The sequence below is a fragment of the Muntiacus reevesi genome, chromosome 2, assembly GCF_963930625.1.
Source record: "Muntiacus reevesi chromosome 2, mMunRee1.1, whole genome shotgun sequence".
NCBI classification, from domain to species: Eukaryota; Metazoa; Chordata; class Mammalia; order Artiodactyla; family Cervidae; genus Muntiacus; species Muntiacus reevesi.
The window spans coordinates 214129160-214136869 of NC_089250.1; the positions used below are offsets into that span (position 1 = coordinate 214129160).

The following is a 7710-nucleotide window of genomic DNA, read 5'->3' on the forward strand; positions in this document are numbered from 1 at the left end:
TGAAGACTATTTGCTAAATAGTACTATAGTCTAGACTAAAGGCTGCTTTGGTCCCCACTGACAAAACTTAAAAGCAAACCTGAAAAAAAATTACAAAACTATCTCCAAATAGTTTAGCTACATCCCAACAGAGAAGCCAAAAATATTTAAAGGAATACAAAGAAATTCAGCAGCCAGATGTAAAATTCACAATGTCGCATCTAATGAGAAAAAATTGGATGGGAATTCCCTGGTGGTCTGGTGGTTAGGACTCCACGTTTTCACTGCCAAGGGCACAGGTTCAACCCTTGGTTGGGGAACTAGGATCCCGTAAGCCACGTGATGCAGCCAAAAGCAAACAGAGATTCAAAGAAGCAGGAAAACAACCCATAGTGAGGCAAGAAAACCAAACAATAGAAACGGACTCAGAAATGACCCAGATGGTAGAATTAGTAAACAAGGACATCAAAATAGCTATTAAATATATATATATATATATATATATATATATATATATATATGTTGAAGAAGCTAGAGGAAAGCACAAGCATAAGAGAAGATAAAGAGGATATAATAAGGCCCAAATCTAAGTTCTAGAAATGATAAAATATCTCAGGTGACAAGTATAGTGAATGGGATAAACAGTGACTAGACACTGCAGAAGAAAAGACTATGAACTTGAAGTCATACCAATAGCAACTACTGAAAATGAAATACAGCGGGAAAAAGATGGGGGAAAACCCTGCAAACAAACAGAAGCCCAGCAAGCTATGGCTCAAGTTCAGGAACTGGTGGCGGCAGGCACCTCTGGGAGTGGGGTTAATATAGAGACTAAAAATAAGACTTTAGATTTAATTGAAAGTCAGTTTACAAGGGCATTAGGCTCAGCATCAAAAAGAAAAACCACCCAATTAAAACCCCTTCATGGATCACAGCCTTGTCGTGGCGCAGAGGCTTGTAAACTGTAAGCCATAAACGAAACTGTAAGCCATGCCATGCAGGGCCACCCAAGATGGACAGGTCACAGTGGAGCATTCTGACAAAACCTGGCCCACTGGAGGAGGGAATGGCAAACCACTCTGGTATTCTTGGTGCAAGAACCCCATGAGCAGTATGAAAAGGCAAAAAGATCTGACTCTACACATGGATATCACCAGATGGGTGATTCCGAAATCAGATTGATTTATTCTTTGCAGCTGAAGATGGAGAAATTCTATACAGTCAGCAAACACAAAACCTGACTGTGGTTCAGGTCATGAACTCCTTATTGCAAGATTCAGGCTTAAATGATAGAAAGTGGGAAAAACTGCTAGGCCATTCAGGTATGGCCTAAATCAAATTACTAATGATTATACAGTGAAGGTGATAAATAGATTCAAAGGATTAGATCTGGTGGACACAGTGCTTGAAGAACTATTGACAAAGGTTCATAATATTGTATAGGAGGCAGTGAGCAAAACCATCCCACCAAAAAAGAAGTGTAAGAAGACAAAGTGGTTGTCTGAGAAGGCTTTACAAATAGCTGAGAAAAGAAGAAAAATGGAAGACAAGGGAGAAAAGGAAGGATATATCCAACTGAATGCAGAGTTCCAAAGGATAGCAAGGAAACATAAGAAGGCCTTCTTAAGTGAACAATGCAAAGAAATAAAGGAAAACAATTGAATGGGAAAGATAGAGATCTCTTAAAGGAAATTGCGGATACTAAGGGAACATTTCATGCAAGGATGGGAATGCTAAAGGTCAGAAATGGTAAGGACCTAACAGAAGCAGAAGAGATTAAGAAGAGGTGGCAAGAATGCACAGGACTACTATACAAAAAAGATCTTGTTGACCCAGATAACCACCATGTTGTGGTCCCTCACCTACAGCCAGATATCCTGGAGTGTGAAGTCAAGTGGGCCTTAGGAAGCATTACTCTGGGTGGCATTAGTGGTAAAGAACCTGCATCCTAACGAAGGAGATGTAAGAGATGCTTACATCCTGGTTGGGTTCGATCCTCAGGTTGGGAAGATCCCCTGGAGGAGGGCACAGCAACCCACTCCAGTATTCTTGCCTGGAGAATCCCTAGGACAGAGGTCCATAGGGTCGCAGAGTCGGACACGACTGAAGTGACTTAGCACGCATGCATGCACTATAAACAAAGCTACTGGAGGTGATGGAATTTCAGCTGAGCTATTTCAAATCCTAAAAGATGATGCTGTTAAAGTGCTGCAGTCAAATGTGTCAGCAAATTTGGAAAACTCAGCAGGAGCCACAGGACTGGAAAATGTCAGTTTTCATTCCAATCCCAAAGAAGAGCAGTGCCAAAGAATGTTCAAACTACCATACAGTTGTGCACATTTCACATTCTAGCAAGGTAATGCTCGAAACCCTTCAATCTAGGCTTCAGTGATACATGAACTGAGAACTTTCAGATGTACAAGCTGGGTTTAGAAAAGGCAGAGGAACTAGAGATTGCCAACATTCATTGGATCATAGAGAAAGCAAGGGAATTCAAGAAAAACATCAGCTTCACTGACTATGCCAAAGCCTTTGACTGTGTGGATCACAACAAACTGTGGAAAATTCTTAGAGATAGGAATACCAGACACCTTACTTGTCTCCTGAAAAACCTTTATGTGGGTCAAGAAGCAACAGTTAAACTGGATGTGGGACAACTGACTGGTTCAAAATTGGAAAAGGGGTACAACAAGGCTGTATATTGTCACCTTGCTTATTTAACTTATATGCAGAGCACATCATGTGAAATGCTAGGCTGATTGAATCACAAGCTGGAATCAAGATTTGCTGGGAGAAATATCAGCAACTTCAGATGTGCAGATGTTACCACTTTAATGGCAGAAAGTGAAGAGGAGCTAAAGAGCCTCTCGATAAGGTTGAAAGAGAAGAATGAAAAAGCTGGCATAAAACTCAACATTCAAAAAATGAAGATCATGGTGTCCAGTCCCATCACTTCATGGCAAATACATTTTATTTTCTTGGGCTGCAAAATTACTGCAGATGGTGGCTGCAGCCATAAAATTGAAATTAAAATTTCCTTGGAAGGAAAGCTATGACAAACCTAGACAGCATATTAAAAAGCAGAAACATCACTTTGCAACAAAGTTCTGTATAATCAAAGCTATGGTTTTTCTGGTAGTTATGTACAGATGTGAGAGTTGAACTATAAAGAAGACTAAGTGCCAAAAAACTGATGCTTTCAAACTGTGGTGCTGGAGAAGACTCTTGAGAGTCCCTTGGACTGCAAGGAGATCAAACCAGTCAATCCTAAAGGAAGTCATCCCTGAATATTTGTTGGAAGAACTGATGCTGAAGATGAAGCTCCAATACTTTCACCACCTGATGTGAAGAGCTGACTCATTGGAAAAGACCCTGATGCTGGGAAGGATTGAAGGCAAAAGGAAAAAAGGGCAGCAGAAGATGAGATGGTTAGATAGTATCACTGACTCAATGGACATGAGTTTGAACAGACTCTGGGAGATAGTGAAGGAGAGGGAAGCCTGGTGTGCTGCAGTCCATGGGGTAACAAAGAGTCGGACAGGACTCAATGACTGAACAACAACAACAACCATTAAAAAGATGGACGAAGGATTGGTTAGACATTTCTCCAAAGAAGATGTACAAACAGACAATAAGCACATGAAAAGATACTGAGTATCCTTTAGCCATTAGGAAATGCAAACCAAAATCACACCCACTAGGATGGCTATAATTTTTCCAGAAAAGGAAAAGGAAAACTAAATGCCAATGAGGATATGGAGAAATTGGAACCTTAGTACATTACTGATGGATATGTAAAATGCAGCAGCCACTGTGGAAAACAGTTTGACAGTTCCTCAAAAAGGTAAATATAGAATTACCATATGACTCAGCAGTTCCACTCATAGGTACAGGCGTACCTCGGATATAATTGTGAGTTTGGTTTTGGACCACCAAAATAAAGTGGATATTACAGTAAAGTGAGTCAGACAACATTTTTGGTTTCCAAAAATGTGCATATATAAGTGCATATATAAGTTAGGTTTACACTATACTGTAGTCTATTAGTGTGCAATAGCATTCTTTCTAAAATCAATGTATATACTTTAAAAATATTTCACTGCTAAAAATGCTAACCATCATCTCAGCGAGTCATAACCTTTTTGCTGATGGAGGATCTTAGTGTTGATGGCTGCTGACTGATCAGGGTGATTGCGGAAGACTAGGGTGGCTATTGCAAATTCTTAAAATAAGACAGTGATGAATTTTGCCACATTGATTGACTCTTCCTTCTACACATGATTTCCCCACAGCATGCAACTCTGTTTGATAGCATTTTACCCAGAGAAGTTCTTCCAAAGTGGAGTCAATCCGCTCAAACCCTGCTGCTGCTTTATCAGTTGGGTTTACATAGTATTCTAAATTATTTGCTGTCATTTCAACAATCTCCAAAGCATCTCTACCAGGAGTAGTTTCCATCTCAAGAAACCACTTTCTCTGCCCATCCATGAAAATTGTATCATCTTCAGGCTCCACTTCTAATTCTAGTTCTCTTACTGTTTCCACCACATCTGCAGTTGCTTCCTCCACTGAAGTTGAACCCCCTCAAAGTCATCTATGAGAGTTGGAGTCGACTACTCCCAAACTCCTCTTAATGTTGATATTTTGACCTCTTCTGATGAATCATGAATGTTCTTCATGGCATCTAAAATAGTGAGTCTTTTCCAGAGGGTTTTCAATTGGCTGCCCAGAGACATCAGAGGAATCACTACCTCCGGCAGCTATAGCCTTACAAAGCATATTTCTTAAATAATAACATTTTATTACTATATGTAAAATAGATAGGGACTCTCTGGTGGCTCAGAGGTAAAGAATCCATCTTCCAATGCAAAAGACTCAGATTCGATCCCTAGGTTTGGGAGATCCCCTGGAGAAGGAAATGGCAACTCACTCCAGTATTCTTGGTGGGGAAATGCCACGGGCAGAGGAGCCTGGTGGGCTATGTAGTCCATGGGGTCGCAAAGAGTCATGACTTAGCAACTAAACAACACCGTAAAATAGATAATCAACAAGGACCTACTGTATAGTACAGGGAGCTCTACTCAATATTTTGTAATAACCTATAAGGGGAAATTCCATGGACAGAGGAGCCTGGTGGGCTACAGTTCATGGGACCACAGAGAGTTGGACATGACTGAGTGCACACATATACACATAACGGAAAAGAATCTGAAAAAGATTCTTTATGTATATATGTTCTATATCTAGATATATAAATCACCATGCTGTCTACTGGAGCTAACACAGCGTTGTAAATCAACTCTGCTTCAGTGAAATTTAAAAAAACAAAGGGAAAAAAATAAGACTTGAAAATCAAAATGACTCCTTGATTAATGGGGTGCAAAGTGCATATTGTGTTAACAGGCATGAAAACATTAACCTTTTTAAAAAATTTTATTCATTTTCAGCCATACCCTAAGGCATATGGCCATACCCCAACCAAGGATCCAACCCATGCCCCTTGCATTGGAAGGGGAGTCTTAACCACTGGACCACCAGGGAAGTCCCCCCCCCCTCAAAAAAATTAATCTTGTTATCCTTCTCCATCAGAGATCTTATATTTTGAAAAGAATCTTTTTTTTTTTTTTTCCTGAGCACTAGTTCTCAACAGTGGGCTTAAATATTCAGTAAATGTAAACAGATGTGCTGTCATGCAGCCTTTGTGGTTCCATTTATAGAGCACAGGCAGAGTAGATTTAGTCTAATTCTTAAGGGCTCTAGGATTTTTGGAATGGTAAATGAACACTGGCTTCAACTTAAAGTCTCCAGATGCTTTAGGCCCTGACAAGAGAGTTAGCCTGTCCTTTGAAACTTTGAAGTCATGCACTGACATCTCTCTGGCTAGAAAGTCCTAGATGGCAACTTCTTCCAATAGAAGGCTGTTTCTTCTGCACTGAAAATCTATTTAGTGTAACCATCCTCATTCACTATCTTAGCTAGATCTTCTGGATAACTTGCTGCAGCTTCTACATCAGCACTTGCTGCTTCACCTTGCACATTAACCTCGTTAACCAAGCTGCTAGCTTCAGATTTTTCTTTGGCAGTTTGCTCACCTCTCTCAGCCTTCACAGAATTGAAGAGAATTGAGCCTCACTCTAGGGCTTCCCTGATGACACAGACGGTAAAGAATCTGCCTGCCAGTGCAGGAGACCTGGGTTTGATCCCTGGGTCAGGAAAACCCCCTGCAGAAGGGAATGGCAACCACTCCAGTATTCTTGCCTGGAGAATTCCAGGGACAGAGGAGCCTGGTGGGCTACACAGTCCATGGGGTCACCTGAATTAAGCTTTGGGTTAAAGGAATGTTGTGGCTGGTTTGACCTTCTATGCAGATCAAAAATTTTTCTTCGTATCAGAAATAAGGTTGTTTTGCTTTCTTATCATTTGTGTGTTCACTGAACTAGCACTTTTAATTTCCTTCAAGAACTTTTCCTTTGCATTTACAAGTTGGCTATTTGATGCAAGAGACTTAGCTTTTTGTCTTGGCTTTCAGCATGCCTTCCTCATTAAGCTTAATCTTTTTTAGCTTTTGATTTAAAGTGAGAGACATGTGACTCTTTCTTTCACTTGAACACTGAGAGGCCATTATAGGGTTATTAATTGGCCTAATTTCAATATTGTTGTTTTAGGGAATAGAGGGGCCCGAAAAGAGGAAGAAAGGTGGGGGAATAGCCAGTTGATGGAGAAGTCAGAACACATAGATTTATTGCTTAAGTTTGTTGTCTTCTATGAGTGCAGTTTGTAGTGCCCTAAAACAATTACAATAGTAACATCAAAGATCACTGATCATAGATCAATATAACAAATATAATAATAATAAAGCTTAACGTATTTTGAGAATTACTACGCTGTGACATGGAGATGTGGAGTGAGCAAATGCTGTTGGAAAAAAATGATGCAGGCAGACTTGCTCAATGCAGGGTTACCACACACTACGATTTCTAAAAAAAAAAAAAAAGCAGTATCTGTGCAGTAAAATAAGGTATGCCTGTATATACCTAAAATGATTGAAAACAGGTACTCAAATTGTTATTGTTGTTTAGTTGCTAAGTCATGTTTGACTCTTGCGACCCCGTGGACTATATCTCTCTTGGTTCTGCTGTCCATGGGATTTCCCAGCCAAAAATGTTGGAGCCGGTTGCCATTTCCTTCTCCAGTGGATCTTCCTGACCCAGGGATCAAACCCATGTCTCCTGCATTGGCAGGTGGATTCTTTATCTCCGAGCTACCAGGAAAGTCCACACTTAAACAAATACTTTTACACAAATGTTCATAGCAGCTCTATTCACAATAGCCGAAAGGTGTAAACAACCCAAATGTCCATCAGTGGGTGAATGGATAAAGAAATTGTGGAACACACATACAATGGAATATTGTTCAGCCATAAAAAGGAGTGAAGTGCTGAAACATGCTGCAACAATGTAGAGGAATCTCAAAAACATTATGCTGAAGTAAAAGAATTCAGATACAGAAAGGTCCAAGTTGTATGATTACATTTACATGAAATGTATCAGAATAGGTCAATCCTTACAAATCCATAGAGACAGAAAGTGTGTTGGTAGTTGCCTGGGTTTGAGGGAGAGGGGACTGAAGAGTGACTGTTGAATGTCTGTGAGACTTTCTTTAGGGGAAATGAAAATGCTTTAGAATGAGATAAACACTGTGAATGTGCTAAATGCCCCTGAATTGTATGCT

The 7710-nt window shown here is 40.1% G+C and overlaps 1 pseudogene; it reads right to left on the reverse strand.

The window, feature by feature from the left end:
• Nucleotides 1–4110: 4110 nt before the first annotated feature.
• Nucleotides 4111–6601, reverse strand: LOC136157420 (tigger transposable element-derived protein 1-like; annotated as a pseudogene).
• Nucleotides 6602–7710: the final 1109 nt, after the last annotated feature.